Genomic DNA, 23,144 nt, shown 5'->3' with positions numbered 1-23,144 from the left:
TATAATCCCACTAAATGTCATTGGAATCATACACTCTGCATGGCTAGCAAGAATTATTCTGACACCATTAACTTTTTTGGTAAAAATATATCTGTTACATTTATAAAACCTTTCAGTGTATAGTGATTTTGGATCAGAAGTGATAGCTGAAGATGCAGTTAATATGTATTGGCAATATTTGTGACAAATTCTTGTTACTGGTTTCTAGGTCCTTGGATTTTTTTTTGGCTTCTTCATAAACGCACATTGGAGGTTCAGGTATTATTTGCATAAGATGTGATCTTGGCCTACTGGTGAACACAGTCAATACCAATTCTTTTTGTCTCCCAGCTTTCCTCCCTTCAAACGGGAGTGGGGGGGCGAAAATCCCTATAGTCCAAAATGTTGGCAGGCCTGTTTGTGGTTATGTTTTGTCAAGTACCTGTAAGATTAACACAGTAGTAAGTAGGTGATAAGTAAATCTTTTCTTTGGACTGGTGGGCTCCCATTTTAAGCCACTAGTAATTAAAAAATTTAAGCAATTCTAAATCTCTCTGCAGAGGCTAGCAGCAAGGCTGTCATTATGAGAGTAATGACTGGATTTGTATTATTAATTGCCCCTCCAATCTCACCTATTAGTAACTCAGAAAAGAGGAAGGAGATATAATAATCCTTAGGCTTATCTTCAAGCCTGTCCTCAACAAAACTCTTTCAGTATTTCAAAGTAAATGCAAGAATAATAGAGGAATAAAACAAAAGCAGATTTTAGTGCAGCAGCACATCTCAAAAACCTTGCTCAGACATTTTATTAAAGTTCAGCACAGGTTCAGTACAAAGGGTTCCCTTGCCCTTGCCCACATGAATTAGCCTTTCACATGTGTTTGGAGAGTGGGAAGAGGGCAGGGCAGTTAGCACACAACAGCAGGAAAAACATAAGAAAGATCCTATTCATAAGCAGTGGTGATTGGAGAGAGTGAGACTTTAGTGTTCGATGGGATTTTGGTTCAAAATTCAAGAGAAAACTCTAACCAGGTCCAGACATATGCTGTAATCTGGGCACTTTTTTGGAACTGCAGTAAGTTGATACAGAAACTGAAGTCACTCATTGCTAATGCAATTATAGAAGATTTAACATGAGAGATTATATATTTGGATAGTCTTTATATCATTTCATCATCTAACTTCATTTTTTCTGTTATTTCCACAAGGAACACTGTACTTGCAGACAGTCCCGCTTAGAAAAAAGTGAGGAAATCATGCCTAGCTGACCTTTTTCTTACCTACTCTAAAGACACAAGAATTTGACACAAATATCACATTTGCACTAACCAAATCAACACTAAATGCTCTGTGAAGTGGATTGAATGTGGTTTTGTAGCTGAATACAGCTTTCTTTGAGTTTCTTTTTGGGGCACATTGCCTTTGGTGAGGCTGAACGCAAGTATTGATGTTTGCCAGGGTATTTTGTGATTCTGAAGTTCCCTCTGAAGACAGCGTCTAGTCTGTCCACTTCTAAGCAAACAGAAAATAAAAAAGCAGGACACACTACATTAAAGCCGTGAATGTGGCCCATCTCTGAAACAGAAAAGTTTACATGGAGTTGGCTGCTGTAACAGCCTTTCTCTGATGTTTGGATATGAATGAGAGTTTAATAAGATAACTATTTTACTTCCTCAAAAAATGGGTAGTACTAACTGATGTTACACAAAAGTCTCTAAAGCCACTTTAGCCTGGATACTGACCTTAGAGAGAGTGGTACTTTGTGGTTACATATTCACTACGTTACACTGATTCCTCTAGTGCTGCATCAGAAGCAGTGTTCAAGAACTAGAGTAACGGGACCATACACACTGAACAGCATTCCCCTGACTAGTGGTGACCCCCAAAAAGTGTATCGTTGTCCAGCTGTCAACACTTCGGGATGTCTTTCAGATCAAAAAAGAGGCATGTAGGATTAAACGGTGAATGAAGAAAAATGCACTGGGGAGTTGTACTCCTAAATGGATGTCCTGTGCATCTGCATAGCTATGCTACATGTGATATAGGAAAGCGTGACATCCCAACCAGTGCCAAGAAGGCAGGGTATGGGGAGGAGGAGAGGAATATATCAGATATGGCCCTTTTTTTCTCAATCAGCATAAATCTATGCCTGATTTTTTTTTAATTTTTTTTTTTAATCTAACAGCCTCCTTTGGTAAGTATGTAAGATTTCTGATAAAGTGAGACCAAAAATGTGCTTGGGTGTTAGCTGTCAAACTGCGCTGATTACCCTCACATATAATTTGAATACAATTTTGTGGGCCAACTGATGCCATTAGTTGTACCAACACAACTGGTCTTAGATTGTTGCCTTAGTAATATCAGTGTCATAGCTCATTATAATGGAGATTCCATTATTAAAGACATTTATCTTTTACTTTCAAACAGACTGAACATTAGTGGAACCACAATTGTGTGCTAAGCCCACCAGGTATTGCTAAAAAGGATTGCTATTTAGGATAGGACTGTATTTTTGGTAGCCAAGAGTAATTAAATAGGTACCTGTCTGACTGCATTCGGTTTTCAGTACACTTTTACAGGCTAGAAGTACCTCAGAGAAACAAAGAGGGAACCTTTGGTTATGTATTCATGAACAACTCAGCCTACTCCGTATTTCCAAAAAGTGCTAAGTGCTTTACAAATATCTGTATGTAAAGGTCTCTAGCTTCCTGATAACTGAAGTCAGTGCTTTAGCTCAGACCTTTAGTTTGGAACACTGGCATTATACATAATGCCATATAGACAGTCATAAAATGTAGCCAATACTCATATCCTGGGCAGCAGGTCTCCTGATGGTAGTTTGTTCATGAGCAAATCATTCCTGGAAGCAAAAAATGTGTAGATCAGCTGCCCTGTAAAACTCTATTTATGCTGAACAGATCTTTAAATAACCAAAACACTACACGTCACTTGGAAATACTGGCCTGTCATGAGAAGGTAGCAGGATCACAGCAGCAGGAGTTCAAGTGTGAGGAAAATCCCAATGAGCTGGGTTTTTTTTACAGAAAAGGGAAAACTACACAGATATGAAAGTGAGGTGAAGGCTATGGCAGCCTTTCTCATGCAAGCAATAAGATGCCAATAGCTTACCAGTAGCGCTATCCCAGCCCACCCCCATCCACAGCCAATACTGCTTAGGAGTTACAATGCTTAAAATCTTCTGCCCGTCCGGAATAGCAGATGCATGAGAATTGACGTGTTTGCGAATAGTAGTACTGGCTGTTAGCATTCACAGAATTATTATTTTCCCCTTCCAACAAATTAAGGAGCATTGTGCTTTGAGAAATATGGTTTACCCAAGAATGGTGTTGTGGTGTTTCTGTACTGGTTGTGTAAGAGTGATTTAATTATAGCAATTTGTACTCACGGTCTTTTGGACAATGTAGTAAGCACTGAAATGATACATCTTACTTAGAAGCCTAAAACCTTCCAAGGCATGTGAAAAGCAATCAGATTACCGCTCCCCTTATTCAAGCCAGACAGGAATCTGTCAGATGAGCCACAAAAAACGTATAGGTGGTTGTTTCAGCTGAATCTTTGTCCACACTGCTGTGTTTACTGAACAGGCAGGACTTTTTTAGTATAGGCACCGCTGTGCATTGAGTTGTCTAATAGCATCAGGACCAGCAGTGCTTCATGCCCACAAGGTCAAAAAGCACACGTGGCTACTGTGTGAATCTCTGCACCTCATTTAGCTCACAGTATTTGCATCTTATGCCTCATGTTTGGACATCAAAGAAGGTCTCTACTAATTTTAGGAGATACATTGGACATAGCAAAGTCAACAGGCTGATGAGATCATCATATACAATTCTCTCTGTATATCTATAGATGAAAATACACAATCTAGGTGCAATGAACCTGGATAAGATGTGGTGTTGTTTAGATCAAAGTGAGGTTTTAAAATGCACCTTCTCAGATCATGTTTCTGAATAAAATCTCGAACCACATCTTTAACCAGTGTTGATACATTAAAGATATCTTCAAATTTGTATCACTCTTTGTCATCAACAAAAATTACTGTTCTTTTCACTGCTCTGGCACCTCTCCAGTTAGGAAAATACAAGCCTAATGTGATATTTTATAACACCATAAATGCTACTAGCATCATTACACACAGAACCTTTCATTTCACATGTTAACCCCAATCAAATTCTTATATTTTAATAATTACTATGGGTCAGTAACAATCGATGAGTATTGTGATTTTCATTATGAAACTCATACGTTTGTGCTAAGCACAAATATTTTTAGACTAGTTGCATTCTAGAATTATAAACACATTTAGGATTAATATTAATATTATGTGGCATGAGTTACATTGTGATTTCCTGCACAGAGAGTGTTACATTTTTGTAAAGTCATATTTATCCAAAGATGAGGCTAAACAATTCAGAAATGTGTACATTGCTAACAGGGTATAGAAGAACCTATTTATGAAATGGTTAAAATGGAGCAAATGGTATGGACTTAGAATATTCTGACTGACACATGGATTGAGTTTCACACTTCCTTAGAGGTGTTAGCATAATTAGGCAAAGTTGGGAGATTATTTATACTGTTCAAAAGTTACGCTTCATCTCCTGGTGAATCCAAAATAGAGATTAACTTTCATTCTTACTCAAAGACAAGAAGGCTCATAAAGGAGTACCTTGCTATCAGTGACTAACACCAATACTGTTTTGTGAGTATTTACACATATGCATGTTAGACATTGATGTAGTTGAATATGATCAAGGATTAATTAATTCAAAAATTTCCATTTGTTTTTTTCTGGGAGATTGGCTTACATTATTTGTTCACCTCTGAATGATTTCAGTATTATTGCTAACTCACGTTATACTAGGAGGTAGGCTGGAGCACAGAGTCACCTAAAGCTGCTTGAGGAAGCCTGTAGTAAAATAACTAGTTGGCATGACATAACATTCTGTTTTAATACATGTTTCTGTGGATAACCCTTTTGCATGTAAGGTCAAGTTCAGAGAGCTTTTCTCAGAGCTGTTGTAGTTCCTTGTCCTTTCAAAGAGCATATGTACTGAATATTTCATCAGAGTCCTGCAACTCATTTGTTGAAGTATAAGAAGACAAAGTACCTGCATTACATCAAGAAATATGTACAATCTTTATTAATGGGGGTATGGCCATTTGAACCTGAGTGTAGGGAGAAACAGGGACTCTGGTGGAGCAATATTGGTTTGGACAACAGTCACAGAATTATCAAGCTCTGAGAGACCAGAAGAAATCTTAATCCAACTCACTGAACTGAAGCAGGCTCACATGCACCTGGACTATCCACATTAGCTGTTTGCCTAGTCTTTTCTTAAAACCATTTGGATGAGAATGATTCAACCTTGTCACTAAGTAACCTGTTCCAGCATTACACAGCCCTGATAACTGTTTTTACATGTAGTTCCATTAATATAACTAGGAACCATACACTCAAAGATGGGTTTGAAATAGGTAGCAAGGCAAGTCATGAAGTCTCAAATGTTTCTAAGAAAAACATAGTTCTTATAGTCACCTTCTTCTTCAGTCCTAATGAAGTGCCTGGACAGCAGTAGCAGCTCTTCCCTTCAGTTTACCCAGTATAAAGGAAATGGAGTAACGAGGAAGCAAATTAGTTGTACTGTAATTCTCAGACTGAAATTTGGTGAGCAATTTTTATAGCTTAGTCTTTTTTTTTCTTCTTTTTTTTTCATAAATTATTATCTTTTCAGGTTGTTTTATGGAGATAGCAGTCATAACATTTGCTTTTTTAAATGGTGTCAGAATTTCCACCCTGAAGTGTATTTTTTTATTTACTGATCTAAATGGAGATCTAGTTAGATTTCTAACTGCTTAGTAAATTTGTTTTTAATTTAAAAGGTTTTTTTGACAAAAGTGATCTTACTAATTACATATAAGACTTTTCTACCATGTCTCCAACTTTCTTCGTGTAGCTCAGATATCCTAAAATATACAAGTGAAGAGATTAACACCTAAAATGTACTGAGCAAGAAAAGTTTTATGGAACACTGTGGACGATTATGATCTCAAGCATTATCCCATTTGCCCTAAATACTGTGTATGGTACAACAAGTTCAGATTTGAATTTCTGGTTAAAAAAAAAAAATTAAAAAAGCATGGGATTTTTTTTATTAAAAGTATACTTGGCATTTCTTAATAAAAGCAGATTTTTGTGAATGATTTTAATTCCATGTTTTTTTACTGTAACAAAAGTTTTATAAGACCTTGTTTTGAACTGTTCCTGGTCAATGTTATAATGAACTACTATGGAAAGAATATCTAGTAAGATATAGCAGCAACAGTGCCGATCCATTACCTCAACAGCAGATTCTTGTAGGCAGTAATGCTTGTTACATTCAGCAACAGGAATGATGGATCTGCAGGCTCAAGGGGGTTAATGTTGACAATGAGCAATTATTATTTTTGACAAGAATACCAAAGGATTTCAAGATGACTCTTCTAACTGAAAGCAGATTATGACTTGAGTTTTATTACTAACTGTCAAGCATAGCTGTCAAGCATATAAAAGTGTGATATAAAGGAAGATCATTTTATTATAGTAAGAGACAAAGCAGAGATCGAATTATGACCTTTTTTGTGGTTTTTTTTTTCAGTTACCCACAGGAAGAAGGAGGCAGAGTCCTCAGTATTTTAAAAAGGGAAATGCGGGGAGAAAACATCCGGGAGAGGACACTTTCCTACAGATAAAAAAACTGACAGCAAAAAGCACAATATGATTTTAATGAAGTCAGCATATGTGGATGTCTGTGGGTACTGGTGTGTGACTTCCGTGTCTTTCTTGTAGATATAATGTAATAGTATGGGGGTGGGACAATGTGCCTCAACAACCTTCCAAGGAGCAGTTCTCTGCCTGACTGATAATCACAGCTACAAGTGATTTTTTGTTTGGTCTTTAGTCAAGATTATTTTCCCCACTGGCCTGTTGGTATGTGTCGCAATCTCAATCTTAGAGATGCTGATCTCTGTCAGAGCTATTATTCAAACCACACTTCTCTGATGAAAGACAAAAAATATTTACTAGAGGCAGCTCCACCTCTCATTTGTTTTATGTGTGGCTGTGACAATAGCTGGTAAGCTTTGTTTCTGCTGAGAAGTAACAACCTTCTCCCTTGACCAGGACTCAACTATTTCTTTGGCTCCTTACTTATCACATCCATTGAAACACCAGTTTCTAATCAAAACACTTGAACTGAAATAACCCAGAACTTCATGAAGGTTTGACTCTAGATGAAAATTTCGTTACTAACCTTATCTGTAGAATGGGGGACAAGTAGAACCCCTTGTTAAAACAGCTTTTGCAGATATTACAAGGCAAAGACAAACTTTGCTGCTTTACTACTTGCTCGACTTACCCTTACGTGGAAGGGAAGTCATCTGCACTCTTCTGTGGGTGAACTTGACCAAGTAAAACATGCAGAAAGTCCAGAACATAGAGCATTACATAGAAGATTGTTAGAACTTCTTTGAATGGATACAATGATTAAATTTGTTGTGCCAGAGATTGTGCTGACACCTTTTGATTCTGTTCCCTTGCTCTGCCGGAGACCCCAAATCTCTTCTTTCTTTCTTGGGTTTTTTTGTTTGTTTGTTTGTTTTGTTTTTCTGCAAACAAATGGAAAAAGCAGTCTTCAAAAAATCTTTTCATGTAATTATTGATTTTTCTGACATTTAAAGAGTCATTTTCCTAATTATGGAAAATAAAACTAAATTGGCAAAGCAAGCTGAGAAACAAAGATGGTGTCTTACACCCGCAAACATTTACACTGAATCTGAGTTTTTGAAAATTGTGAGAGTTAATATCATGTGTACTGAAGATGCTGTGAGTGCTTTTTGGAGAAAATCAAGGCATTTTCATGTTTGAATTTGTGATGAAAGTAGGTATATTGTTGTAAAGGGCAACATGCCCAAAGTTAATTTATTCAGTGCTATAATTTTCAGGTAATTCTTTCATCTAGAGATGCATAAGACCTCAGGCTTCCCTCAACTGCTCTTTCAGATATGTTATGTAAGAACTGATCATAGTAGGATCCTTTAAACCCACACATACACAATACATAAACCTGTTTGTTCAGTCTAGGCCCAGAAGAGCTAGAGGTGACCTGAAAAGCCAATTTCTTCTCTTTTATGTTGAGTGGTAAGGTCAGTTCAGCTTCTGCCGTAAGCCACAGCAACACTGAAAAATTCTCATTAGGACCATTACAGTAGTCTCTGTGAGACTTCTATCTTCCAGAAACTGTAGCTGCCAAGGGCATAAATGGAACCTGTTTCTCCGTGGTTCCTACCAGAGTCAAAAAGTTCAGTGTGAGAGGAATGCCAGGAGGTGCATTGCCTGGTATTACTGAGATAATGTTTGAAAGCATTCATGAACTGTGCATAAAAATCTACTTTTATAACACTGTCAGCTAATAAATGTCTGTTATGTCCTTGCATGCTGTTTTCTACATCTAGTACTTCTTTGCAAAGGATGCTCAGCACTGTCCTCTTACCACCTTTGCCTCATCTTTAGTTTGCTTATCCATCTTCTCCGGTAGCTAAATGAAAGTATACTATGCAGTCTGGAATGTGTACTATAACCATATCTTCAACTGCCAGATGATGTTTAAAAATCCAGTTCAGAAGGGTTCAACATGTTTGAGAGGGTTACATAGTTTCCAAACAGGAAAGCTAGAGGTAAGAAGCTGTCATTCATTGATCTGCAATGAAGAAAAGTGCTCTGGTCTTTCAGTATGGAAGACGGTCAGATATCTTTAGTGCTTCCTAGACATTGTACTGATGATTTTGCAGGTCTCAAAGACATCAGCGACCATCTGCTTAGAAGTTTCTGGTTGAAACATAAAAGAAATAATATTTTTAAGTTTTTCCAATTCTTGCCATGTGGATAATATTCTTGCTATGCAGAACAGGCTTCACAAGTCTCAGTGTAAGCTTTCTCGTTTTTTTTAGGACTGTGCAGGAGGCTGTCACATAGAGGAAAACAGCAAGAACTAGACTAAGGGGGTTCAGAAGACTATGGTCTCAATTAGATAAAGGCAGAATCAGGAGATGCTCTGGCTCTACCTCATGCAAATTAGTGGAGGAAGAATGGACTCTTGCTGCAGTTCCTGGGCAGAAATACTTTAATCTGTGGTTGGATAGTGAAAGGTATATAAGACTTTCAAATCAGACAGGCTCTGGAGAGTCTTATTATAGGGGATTCTGAATTCCTGATTATGCTAAAGATGCTTTCAAGAAGGCACCCACACTTGGTAAAACTAAATGGAAGAAATGCCCCAACTCTGAATTCTGTGGTCTTTTTACCTTTGCCCAATAGTAAACTTCATGAAAAAGTGGTAGAAAATTAGATAAATTCCTTAGATTTTGATACAATAACATGTCTTGTCTCTTTCTCTCAGCATATATTCATGTGCGTGTGCACATGCACACGCACAGACACACACACACATATCTATCTGTCTATATATAATCCTAGGCGGAAGCTCATGTATAGGGGAAATTCTGGGAATAATTAAGAAAAGGATACTGCATGCTTCAGCAGACGGAATACATCTTTTTCATTTAAAGCAGTTTTTTTTTCCTTTACCACCAACTTGCTGCAATTAGGAGGTTGTTGGAGAGATATCAATTGAGATTTGGGAACTGTTTTCTGGAAATGTTTTGAATTAAAATCTAATTGGTAGCTTTCTTTGATAACTATTTTATTGTTGGGTGCAGCTAAATGGAAATCAACCACAAAGAGAACTCAATTTTGTTTGTCATTAATTTTAACTTGATTTCACAAATGATTTACATATACAGTATTTTCCCTATTTGTTCTGTACCGTTCTTGAACTCCTGTTAGGATCCCTTAGGCTGATGTAGTGTCATTTTCCCATTCATTTATGTTGCTGTAAAATACTCTGCATTACCTCAAGTGTGGGTTTGAGCAAAATGGGAGAAAGCAGTAAGCGGACCCAAGTGAAACTTCTTGCAGTTTATAAAAAACTGTGGTGTTAGTTGCCCTGAGGACTAAACTTCATTGTTTTTACCTAAGACATGTTTGAGTGTTGTGGTCAAAGGAAAGTAGACCTACACTGCAAATATACGGTCATAACAACACAAAATTTTGAAAATATCTAATTACATAGTAACCCTGTGAAAAGTCAAGGGTCAGATACACAGTCAAGTTACCCCAGTTAAACTTGTTACCAGGAGGACATCAACTGAACCATGGCTACATGTGATCACTAAGCAAATGTAAATGTGAGCTAGTTCAACATACCATATGAAAAAGGTGAAAGATACCTGTAAATAAGTATTGGAAAGATTAATGAATAATTTTATGGAGGGAAGATGGGGTACAAGAATCACAGCAGAGATGTAATTTTACTAACAATGAATGCCAAATAACCTGGGCATGCAGGACCCAAGCCAAAGCACACTTGACTGAGTCCAATTGACTCTATGGACTTTGGACCATGCCCATGGAATGTAAGACTAAACAGCCATTTGGGGAGGCCAAAATCTTTACAAGGGAGACATAGTTGATATCTGTCTGGAATTAATTAGGACTGTCATTAGTACCAGGCAAAGGCAGGTATATAAGGGTTTGGTCATTGTGGAAACACAAATACTGAAAGCTTTTTCTCTTAAAAATTGAGTTAACAGGCAAAACTAAAATAGGGGTTTCCTTGTGTGTTTGCAGCTGAAATACAGTTCTATTTAGCAGCAAAGAGGAGGGTATCATCTTGCTAAATGACTGTATGGGACCCTAGCATCTCCCCTCTTCCAGTTGTTTTATGAGTAACATGGAGTTCACTTAAAGGGGCATGACAACAGCAGAGACGTACCTTTCCCATGAGTCCCAAAACAGAATCACAGTACTGCGTCCCAGGACACTCCACTAGTACAGGCAAGTTGTCAGTAAGCTGAGATGACACTGTGCATTGCAGTTTCTTAAGTAAGAAAACAGCCACACCTACACTGCCTCAGTGTTGTGCATGGTGCTGCCTGAAAACCTGTTTGTAGCTGCAGTTTGGTTCCTGCTGTCATAAACTCTTGACTTTGCAAGACATTCTTTCATGTTAGGTTGCCTCTCTGCTTTATTTGCGTTATTTGCATTACTCCAAAAGGCATTTATATAAAAAGGCTATCTCCTCTCTTAGCAGATGTGCCCTGCAAGTGCTTTAAGTCAAAGATGTTACTGACTTTGGTGACTCAGATATTTCTCAAATTCTTTTTAACTGTGGTCGCATTGCAAACTGAGACTTGATTTATGTGTCTTCTATACATCATCAGTATACCAGGCTTATATACATGAAACTAGGGCTAAAAGTTGACCATGAAATGTCCCGTTTTCTTTTTTAATACTCATAGTAATGTATAAGAAAAGAGACAAGTGGTTTGAAAATAAAGTCTTTTCACTTCTAAAATAAGGAGCTATAATTTGGAAATTGCTGTGAGACTGTAACTGTGAACTACAGTCATATGGTTTTTATACTTCTCAGATGGAAATTATACATATCAATGTTGCCTTGCATTAACTTTAAAAATATTTGTCTTTTACAAAATATTTTTTCAGGATGTTTAATTAAATTGAAATGGATTTCCTCCAAAAAAGGGATTCCTTTGATAGTTTTATAAATTCCTCACTGTGAACTTCAGAATTAGGAAGATCTCTAGAGCTTTGAGATTGGCACTTAAATTGCTTTTTCATATGACTTCTTGCTAATTTTGCCTGTGCTTAGGAAGCATTTTGCCAATATTTCTTGATATCTATCTTTGCTCATCCAGTGTCTCTTTTGCCATTGTACAGATATAATCGCAGGTTAGAAAGGCAGTGTTTGCTCAAGAGGGTCATACTGTCAATGAATATCCAGGTTCTTCTCATTACTTTCTGAACAGAGGCTCTTTGCTCCCAGGAGGATGTGATAAGCATTTGTTCGTAAGTTTTCTTGTGAAAAGGTACCACTTCAGCAACAAAAAACAGTCCTTAGGCTTGCCCTTGTTGTAGGAAACTATATAACAGAGAAAAGGCCACTGGAGAGGTACCCATTCCCAAGAGGTTCTCCCTGAGATTTCTGCATGCTGACTGCTTTGCAGCTATTGCTATGATGTGAAGTGTTAGACCTCTCAGAGCGTTAGGCCAGAGCATGAAGAATTCTGGAAATGTACAGCAATGCAAAGAACCTGATGGGAAATAAATGTGTCTTTTAATAAACAGTACTGCTGTCAGTTTGATGAGCAACGAGAAAGAGAAGGCATTTCTAAACAAGACCATTTCTAAACAACAGTTGAAAAGATTAAAAAAAAATCAGTTATTGGGCAACTTTTGTCATCTGAGATCTAGTCTAGAAATCTGAGTAAGGTTCTTTAAGCCACTACTTTATAATTTCATCTTGGACTGTGAAAGACAAATCAGGATGGATGTCAGATTATGTACAGGTGACAGTTCCATACTCTGCAGAAGCTTTGGAAAGGGATAGAAAGGACTCATCTTTGCAGAGTTTTATCACTGAAAGCTTTTTAGAAAGAGGGGAAAGTCATCACGAGCCTCCAGAAATCGCTCTGTGTGTGTGGGACAGATAAAGTCTCCATGGCAGAACTCTACCCGGGACTGGTAGAGTTTGGCAGGTGTTTGGCATCTCAGAAGATTGTTTCTGTCCTCCTCGTAGAGCCATCTTTGTAAAACAAGTTCACGCCTGGAGTCAGCCTCAGCTGGGCACCAGCTTGCTATCATACTTAGTTCCACCAGGGTGTGCCAACTAAACAGACTGCATTCTGTTGCATAGGGATACAAGACGGTATTGGAGTGTATAAAAAATACAGTTAATCCTGAGTGCTTTTTTGCACAATCCACTTATGAAAGCATATTTTAAGGCTGGTAAAATAATATTGGACATGCACGTGACAGAAAAAAAAATAATCTGTATCCAGAGTATTTTTAAGTAAAGGGTTTTAAAAAAATCAGTGCAGACATGCTGGCTTTTTACCTCCTCTTGCTTTAACCTATGACTGATTCATCAGTTGAAGTATAAAGAAACAGATCTTCTTATGGTAATTGATTCTCAGGGGCTATTAGTGGAAACGTAAATGCTCGACATAGATGTTACGTAGGAGGGTGTTAGAGAGAAAACATAAATTGTCAGCAATATAAGGCAGTCTGTTCATACTGTAGGGTGAGAAAGTGAAGAATGTTAGAAATCAGAGACTCAGAAACACCTCCCGGAGTCGGCTGGGAGTGCAGTCTCCCATTGTGAGTAATTATAAGAGACATACTGTGCAAGAGTCGATTCTGGTCCTTTAGTTCAACAGGCAAAACTCTTACTTGAAAATTACAGAGATCTCAGGTGAGATTTGCAAAAGAGCTTACAAGAGTCAAACACCTGGCTGTCACTGGCCTTCTGTGGGAGGTGGGCACCTAAATTTTTAGGTATTCCTGAAAACTGATGTAACTTTATATTCTTCTATAGCTCTGAACTAGAATTAATTTTTCTTCAAAGCAGCTATGATTTTTTAAACCACAGAGAATAAGAGAATATCATACAGCGAAAGCCGAAGATAACATCCTAGTTGACCTAGGACATCAAAAATTGTAAGATCAACTCCAAAATACTAGAAGAAAAAATAATAACTGATGGTTCTTGCCTTTGTTGTTTTTGAACCTTTACAGTTTATGCTTTCCATCTTTTCTTTGGAAGTCTAAGAGTTTAAAACATACTTTCTTTTTTTTAACAAAGATTAAGATTTTGTATCATCCCATGACTTCAGAAATCAGATCTTCCAGGGAAGCAAAAAATAAATTTTAAGAGTTGTGATAAAATTAGGAGACTAAATCATACTGTGTTTATAATTCCTCTAAATCTTCTGGATAATATAATCTGCATTTTGAAGATATGCTGTGTGTATGAGCTTCTCCCTTGTGCTGCATCTGTCTTTATGGTGACTGCAGGAGGATGGCTCTGATGCACTCCTGTTACCACTGCCCAGTGTGAATGGTGCATGTACATCCTCACACAGGCCATACAGAATGAATGTGGTCAGCCCCTGCACTTAGCGGTAAGAGGAGGAAACGATCTTTTAAAACTCTTTCCCACCTTGTATACAATTCACAGTCCTCTTCAGAAGGGCCCTCAGGCAAAACTCCTAGGCAGTACAGGATCAAACCTGTACTTAGTAGGAGATATTTTACTTGCTTATTAATTGTGAAGTGTCAGTTCCCAGCAGCAAGCACATTCTAGTGTGTTGCCTTTATATGAAGATGTGAGAACCACAAGGAGTCTGGGTTTCTAAATTCCTTTCAGATCCTTTATATAAAAAAAAGTCCAGATGTCGCACAAAACATTTAAAGAACTTTATTTGAAAAACATTTTCTTTCTAAATGGGAGTTTATGCAGAGTACAATTAAACATGTTTTTCTAACTAGCATACTAGTTTGTATCTTGTGGCAGGGAAAAATAAATATGTAAAAATAAAAACAATCTGCCTCCAAGTTAATCATGTTGTGCCAGCTTCATTCAGATCCCTCAATGAAAGGACATGCATCTCTTCCTGCTGTAACCCCAGACTCCTAGACCTACCCTGAGGACCAGGGTCTTCAGACTGAAGCCTCCTCAGTCCTGCATTTGGTAGGGAATACATCTCAAGCTTCTTCTGGTCACCATTCTTGCAAATAGTAACATGCTAATCCAGGCAATTATATCTGTGAATGTGGGAAGAGAAAATTGTCATGTGTCCAATAAGTTCAAGGTGCAGTTTTCAGAACTGAACAATGATTTCTGTGTATTTAGTTTAGGACACATTATGCTTTCCTGGCTTTTTGAGGCAGGCGCCTTTCTAAAAGCCAGTCTACTTGAAGGCCCTTTTTCCCCTCTTTTAAAGACAGTTACTGTGTTTGCCTGCTCCGGTCCCGTGGGACATCCCCCAGCCTTTCTGTATTCTTGAAAATGATCATTTCTGGTTCAGAGATTACCTTGATTTGCTTTAAAAGAACTTTAAGGTGAATTTTCTATCAGGCCCTGCTGGCTGAAATGTATCTAACTCATCTGAACACACTTTAACTCATGCATTTCCCATTGCAGGCTTTACACATCTCCCTCTATTAAAATGAAAAATCTTGGCTTTGCAGCACCCTTTTTGATGAAGAATGAATTAAAAAGGGCAGAGAATACTTTAGTCTATCTATGACACCTACTTTTCTTTCTTTTTTTATGTCAAGTAATGGATGCTTCCTTTTTTCTTTTCTCATTTGTCGTGGATCAACTTTTTTCCTTATCACCTTGTATTTGTTTTGATACTGATGATTTTGTATTCCAACTTTTTTGATCTAAACAATACATGTCAGTCTATTTCTTTATACGCATCTTTAGTCACCACTGTTTCTATTTTGTTAATCTTTATTTTCTTTTGACTTATACTATAGAGGTCCTGAAGCTTCTGTATTGCTTTGTTACATTTCCTCTTTTTCTCCTCCAATGAGCCAGATGGCTATTGTGCCTTTAATATTTAATGTCATAACCACCACTTCCTCTGAAGTCCTATTTTCCATAAAATTCCTTCAAGGAAGAGTCTAGCTATCAGATCCCTGAGTTAGGTGTCTTGGTTTTTTCTGTTTGGTTTTTTTTTTTTTTTTTTTTTTTTTTGTGTGTGTGTGTGGTTTTTTTTGTGTTGTTTTTTTTTTTTTTTTTTAATCTGGTGTCCTACTCTGGTGTTTCTCATTTTTCTTGCACATCATGACTTCTTTTGGTTTACTATCATATTCACCTTCAGATTTTTGACCAGTCACTCCTCACTAGTTAGAACTGAATCTAAATCATTGTCTCCCTGCAACCTTTCTCCACCTCCTGAAACATGTCTGTAGTACATGCCAAAATGACCTGCTTCTGCCTTGCTATTTTGCCACAGATACGTGGGTAATTAAAACCTGCCTCCACCCACTTTTGCCTTCCCCATTGACACGGTTCTCCCTGTTCAAATAAGTGATATTCATCTCCTTCAGAATAAGTAGTCCATGATCATCATGAAATTGTGCCTGTCCTTTTCCTGTTCTCTCTTTATTGCTCTCATTCCAGGACTACAGGAGAAGTGTACGAATTCTTGGCACATATAGAAATGCTTTTCATTTTTCCCCTTCTTCTCCTCCCTGAAACTGTACCATTTTAGATCAGTATTGTCACCCTGTGATGTGTTCATCTCCAACACACCAGTTAAGTATCCATTTCATTATTCTATAAGGTTTCAGTTTATTCTCTATTACTTTTGGCTTATGCATATAAGCATTGCAAATATTTGTCAGGTTGTCCTGATATCCCTTTCTGTCTGTCTTGTGGTTCACATTTCCCTCTAGGAGTCACGATATTTTTAGTGATAGGTGGACTTTTACCATCACCTTATTTCAAGCCTTGTTTAAAAGGTTCCTAACTAGACTAACAGGTCAATGCCTTCAGATGAATTCCCTGAATTGTCACAGAAGACAGTTTGTGGAACATTGCTGTTGTTGAAGGTAAAGCCCTGGAATCAACATAATCTGTGCCTCAAGGTATTAATCTCTTTCCCTGATTATTCTGGTGGTCACTTCTGGAAATCACTGGAAGAACCAAAGATTTTATAAACACAGGTAAATTTAATCTGCTCAGGTTGAACTGCGCATAGCAGTTTAGACACAGCACTATGATAATGTGGCAAGAAAGCATGGAGTGGAGAGGGGAATGGCAACTTCTTAAGCAAGCTCAATTAAAAAAGACTCATAAAGCAACCTTCAATAGTGCTTCAAGAGGCAGGTATTGTTATTCTTAAATTCTTCCTGTGACGATAGCTGAAGATATATAAATGTAGTGCAGTGTAAAATGCAGTGTAACTAACTGCCCTTTCCAGCTGCCAGTGGTTTTACCAAGGGGTAATATCTTATATTAGGCCAAACCTGGAAAACACACAGGAGCTTTTGGGTACACTGAAATAGGAGGATCTTTGCTTTTGTTTTCAGCTATAGTGGTGGGTACATTTCTATAATCAGGCATGGTTTCATTTTGCTCACACACTTGTTCACACATTAAAAAGTTTCATGTAGTAGTGTTACCTCTGGGTCAACTGGTATATCATGACAACAGCAGACAAGTACAGTGGGAAGTTTCTGTTGAGGCCATTATGTTGATTGGATTTAAATTTTGAAAGATCATTTGTTCTCTTCCACTGTAAGGCTGGATGCAGCTGGCATTTTTTCAATCTACCGAGAAACAAACTCTGAATTTACAGATGACCATCAAGCTGGAAACTTATTTTGTTTTGACAGAATAGAATATCTTTATGTAACAACAGCAGCTTATAGTGGGAAAGAGTTTTAAGGAAAAAGGAAGATTTAAATATGTGTCATCTTCTAGAGATTATTTAATGTATCAATCTGATGGGAAGCAGCTTTATTTTATCTTAAATCCTATATGCTTCAGTTTTTATTAGAAACACTCTTATTGTAACAATAGTATTTTTATGTTTGGCTCCTGAGATGGTGATGTGGAGGGGATGTAGTACAGAAATACACATGCAGTTTTTATGTTTTGGTTTCTTTGTCAATTATTTTTTTATCTTATTTGCATTCATGTTGTCTTTCTGTACAAGCATCCCTTATACAACTGATGCTTTCTTTTATTGGATTCTATTGTGCTGTCAAGCCTGGTTTAAAACACAGTAATCTCATAGACACTTACAATTATGAACTTCTTCTGAATTCACAAACATATTAAAGATGTGCAGGTAGCAAATTAGCTGAGAGTCTCAACAAACTGCACTTACAGTAAATATCCTACTTTTAGAGAAGTAGGATGCCTTTAAAAGTCAACAGTTGTTTTGGAAGTACTTTGTCACATTTATGAAGCACTGCATCACATTTATGGCACACAGTGTCATGATATGTTGTCCAAAGTGCCTGTCAGCTTGCCTTACAAACTGAAAAAAATGAACAACTCAAAAGATTACCTTAAAGAGCAACAAGCAATCTTCAGAGGTTTGGTTTTTTTTTCTTTTTCCATGAGACTCAAGCAGTGTCATTAAACTTTCTGTTTCTCCAGCTTAATTTTTTTTGCAGTGTAATTTAATGGAAATTACTATTTTAATTTTCAACCATGAAAAGTTATAAATAAAGACATTTTTAAAAGTAAATAACTTTTAGGAGCTTTTTTAAAAGCATGCAGCTGTTCTAACATAAGAGATCCCAGTTAGCTATTTTTTTAATACAAACCACAAAGAGGTCAAAGAATCCAGAATTTTTTTACTACCCATTCACATTTAATGCAAATTCCAGCAATATATTAATGTTATTTCTTTAGGCACCTTCAGAATGCCAGCAGGTAATTGAGTAATTTGAGCTAATGGTGCCTCATGTCAGGTGCCTAAAGAAATACCCTGAGGATGACATTTGGAGCTGACTTATCATATACTCCTGTTTCACAGCTAAGAGGGAGATGAAACTATCAGAAATGTAAGGTGTAATAAGAAGAGGAAAGCGCTAATAAAAACATTTCTTTGGTAAGGATTTTGTTCATCGTGAATCTTCCACAGGAATCTATTCTGATTTGCCCAAAATATCATTAATGTGTATCACAGACAGAGTAGAATAGACAACAAGATGGCATTTCACAGCATCTGGGAAACATACTTCTTGGGACCATTATATCCCAGAATTAGAGCTTTATTTTATATTGTACTGTTGAAAAAGAAGGCTTTATCTTCAGGGTTGAAAAAAGGTTTTAATAGCAGATTCCATCATTAGAAGTTAGCCAGGAGAAAAATAGTGATCTTTGTGGCAGTATTAGGCAGGAGAAGTTTTGACATGTGAATTAGTCCTCTTACAGCCATAGTTACTAACATGCCAGAGTGATGATACCATCAATAATAGCACTTTTTTATTATTGTTTGCAAAACCAAATAAAAAGACAGTAAAACAAAACTCAAGGTGACTGGTCTCCTAGGGTAGAAATATGAGAGGTCATAGACAGTTTTAGTAGAAAAAACTAACAATTTAATTTAATTTGCCTAAGGAGGCCGCCAACTTTCTAGGTTCAAGAAAGTGCTTTTCTAGGGTGTGTCCTGCACAGCTGCCAGTTCTGGACTGTTGTGATATGGCTGCTCCTGACAATTGCTTCCACACTGGCAGCTGTTATATACCCCCCAAAAAAGGTTTCTTACTATTTGAGAACATGTAAATCAGTTCCTACTTTAAGACACAGATTTTATCTGAGGAGCTCTGCATCTCCCTGGCACTGAAGCTAGATACTTGAGGTTGCTGGGTTTTAGCCTTTCTTATTGCTTGTCAACTCAACAGTTTAGGGCCCTTGGCTTTCAATATCTGTTTTTTTCTTGCAAGAGAATTCATATAAATGCTTTCTGTGCAAGGGAGGTGGAGATAATGACCACCTTGTGCATACCTGTGTGCCCGAGCCACATGCACCAAGTTAGGAACCAGTGATTAATCTGGGGAAAACTCTCCACAGTATTTCCTAAGAAAACTCATTTAGCTAAATACATAAAGCAACAGAGTTATCTTCGGAGTTTTCCTAGTGCCAGCCTCTCCACTGAAGGGGTAACAACACAGAATGTTTTACTACAGATGAAGTCTTTCAGGTCTAAATTGCCAGCATCAAAGACCACAGCACAATTAGCGCTTAACTCTGTAACTGCTCTTAGAGCACTTTGTGGTCATGCTGCTTTGCCCTCTCTCCTGGCCATACCTGTGCCCTCCTGCTCCATATTTACATGCACCTGTCTCCCCATTAACACCTCGTAAAGGCACACACCTGCTGTGGTTTTACTTAAACCCACTACGACTGCAGCCATTAACCCTGTGTATTTTGTTATAAGGTACTCAGCACAATAGCAGCAGTGAGTAAGGCTCATTAATGAGTCATGCAGCCAAGAAAAATTGGTTTTGTATGGGTGTCTCCTTTTGGTTCAATTTCTTCACACTCCTCCTATTTAATAATTGATTGTATATTAAATATGTTTCCCAGAAAAATATACATGAGTGCACATGCATTAAATCCAGCTGGAACAGCACAGTTTTGAGACAAAACACTAATGGACAGAAATCAAATGCATATTTATAGATGGTAAGAAAGGCGACAAGGAAACCACAGCTCTAGGGCTTAGGAGACCTTACTTCTGTTCCAGTTTGTCAAACATCTGCAGCTTTACCAGCAAGTAGTATCATCTGCCTTTGCTACTTCCAAAGAATGAAGTGTATCAATATATGTGGTTAGGCCAGGATGTATACACATCCCTCACTGAAAAAAAAGTGAAGGGCAAAGTACAAACATCTACAGTGTCAACTGTGCTGAAATAAAAAACAGAAGAAGCAAAGTTCATTAATATTTGTAGCAAAAGAAAACTGGTGCTTGAGCAGCTGATATGATTGATATGAAGTTCAGAATGAAAACTGTTAGGGCTATTTCTCCAGAAGTTTCACTGAATTTGTTTTAAAATCTTCAATTATGGTGTGACTTGATTAGGAGGATAAACTGGATAGGCAAACATGGCAGGTACTTGCTCCATAACTGTGTAATGGAGAACTACCACAATCCATTGTTTGGTCATAATCCTATGAATCTACCACAAGGAAAAATCTAAGCTCTAGAGTGTCTTTTGCGTCAAAAAAACATCTCCTTCTTAGACAGCTAAATAAAATGATTGGATATGCTACTTTAATAGCATAATAAGAGGGACCCCCAGATGTATCCATACATTTGATCAATGATTTGCTGCAAATTACATTAAGTGGCCACAGATCAGTATTTCTTACTAAACACCCTTACAGAAGGGTAATTTTCTGTGTAATTGCTTTTCATTGCTTCTTTATCATGGACTATTGCTTTCCTTGGTCAAAGCTCTTATACTTACGCCACAGAAGACATAAGAGTTGTTTTTTGAAATTTCATCGTGCTTATGTTGCTGCGTAATAAGCATCTGCGTATGTGGGTAAACATACTGTGTGGGAAACTCAGAAGACCTCTGTGCTACCTTGTCCTGATTTCAGCTGGGATAGAGTTAGTTTCCCTCCTAGTAGCTGGTATAGTGCTGTGTTTTGGATTTAGCATGAGAATAATGTGATAACCCACTGATGTTTTAGCTGTTGCTAAGCAGAGCTTATACTCAGTCAAGGACTTTTCATCTTGCTGTACTCTGCCGGGTGCACAAGAATCTGGGAGGGGCACAGCCAGGACAGCAGACCCAAACTGGCCAAAGGGATATTCCATACCATATGGCATCATTCTTGGTATATTAAATGCAGGAGTTGGTCGGGAGGCAGCAATTGTTGCTTATGGACTGGCTGGGCCTTGTTTGGCAGGTGGTGAGCAGTTGCATCACTTGTTTTTCCTGGATTTTGTTTTTCTCTCACTTTTTGTCATTATTATTACCATTATTAGTAGTAATCTATTTTATAATATTTTATTTAAATCATTAAACCATTCTTACCTCAACCCATGAGTTTTCTTACTTTTGCCATTCTGATTCTCTCTCCCATCCCACCACGGGTGGGGTGTGAACGAGTGGCTGTGTGGTGCTTGGTTGCTGACTCAGGTTAAACCACAACATACTTGCACTGCAATTCTAATTGCAATTCTCTTTTCATTTTAGCAGCTTTAAATGAACTTAAATAGCAGGCCTGGGTTTTACAGGGATCAGCTCAAAGATGTTAAAATTCCTGCAACTGTAGTAAATTTAACATTTGATTTCTAATACATATAATGCCCATTTGATCCACTGTATCTTGATAACAGTTTTCCCCCTTGGTATCTTATTCTCTCAAGAAAATCTCTTTTTATTCTTGTTATTCACTTGACTGGTGCCCATTTTGATAGTGATCCTGGATGTTTTCACAGAATCAAAATATATAGAAAAAGCCACCATAACATATAGAAAAAGTAATTGTTCTTGCACCTCTCTTTCCAGATAATTACTTGGAATGGAAATGGTAATCTTTGCAAATATTAAAAGTACTCAGGTGCAGTGTAAGTTGATCCATGTATAAACCATCCCATTAAATCTGGCTGTAGAGTTTACACATTTCTTCAGCAGGGAAGCCCACCAATGGGGTGTTTTTAATAGGCATTGAAAGCTACACTTTATTATTCACTGAGTAGAACTGACATTGGATTTGATTCCGTAAGGAGCACTAACTGCATAAACAGATGTCAACTGCTATTTGGTCTGGTGACCATGGACTGGATAAATAAATGGAAAATCTAACAAGAAGCACAGAACTAAAGATAGGGATCTTCTTCAAATGACAGGCCAATGAGCTTAGTAGCAAAGTCTCTGGTATATCAGGTCAGTATCTCTCAATGTGCATCTGGAAAGAAAAAAATGGAGGGTAGGCTTCTCCCTATAAAGGAGAAATAAAGCAGCAATACAGTACTCTAGTTCTGAGAAACACATCCGTATTTCATGTATCATGGTCAGTATTTACTGAGGTTCATCAAAGAATGCTTCAGCTACCTGGAGCATACAGCAATAGAGTCCACTGAAGTCAATGGAAGGAGTTCTATTGAATTCTGTGGGCTAAACATCCAGGCCCACTTAGGTAGGGCAACAGAAGCAGACTCTGTTCTGTTGGCAGTAAATCTTGCAGTCCATTAACTTCTAGTGGCAGCTGTGTCTACATATGTTTTCTTCATCATGATCCCATATTCATATTAGTATGTAAACATCTGTCTCGCTACAGCAACAAAGGTTGTGCCCCATTCCACTAACACTGTTGTAAATATATACTGAATGACAAAATCTTCCCCAAATTGCTCAGTCCTAGGCTTGTCTCTGAATGCTGATCCCTTCTTTTGCTTCTCTGATGGCAGAGCACAAGATATCACATACTAAGCAGAATTATCGTCTATCGAACATTTTGTTCTGTATGGTGGAAATCTAACTGTAATGCAGAACCAACAAAATGCCAAGTATCAGAAACAGGGAAGGGAGGCTGCACATTATAGGCTAGCTGCTTTTTATCTGTCATAGTTGCTGGAGGAGGCAGGCAATTAAAAGTACAGTTTGGGGTACAGTTTTTTATTATACCTAATCCAGTGTAGATGTAAACTCTTGCTGAGAGCAGTAGCCCTGCTCTCCCCTCTCTCCATCTGCCC

At 37.7% G+C, this 23,144-nt stretch overlaps 1 long non-coding RNA gene across 1 annotated transcript in view; it reads left to right on the top strand.

The window, feature by feature from the left end:
• Nucleotides 1-23,144, top strand: part of LOC135313701 (uncharacterized) — a 135,921-nt gene that overhangs the window by 50,239 nt on the left and 62,538 nt on the right. The window lies entirely within an intron of this gene.

The sequence above is a fragment of the Phalacrocorax carbo genome, chromosome 5 (assembly GCF_963921805.1).
Source record: "Phalacrocorax carbo chromosome 5, bPhaCar2.1, whole genome shotgun sequence".
Classification (NCBI taxonomy): Eukaryota; Metazoa; Chordata; class Aves; order Suliformes; family Phalacrocoracidae; genus Phalacrocorax; species Phalacrocorax carbo.
Note: the sequence above shows the minus strand (reverse complement) of the source record. Positions and strands in the feature narration are given on the sequence as shown.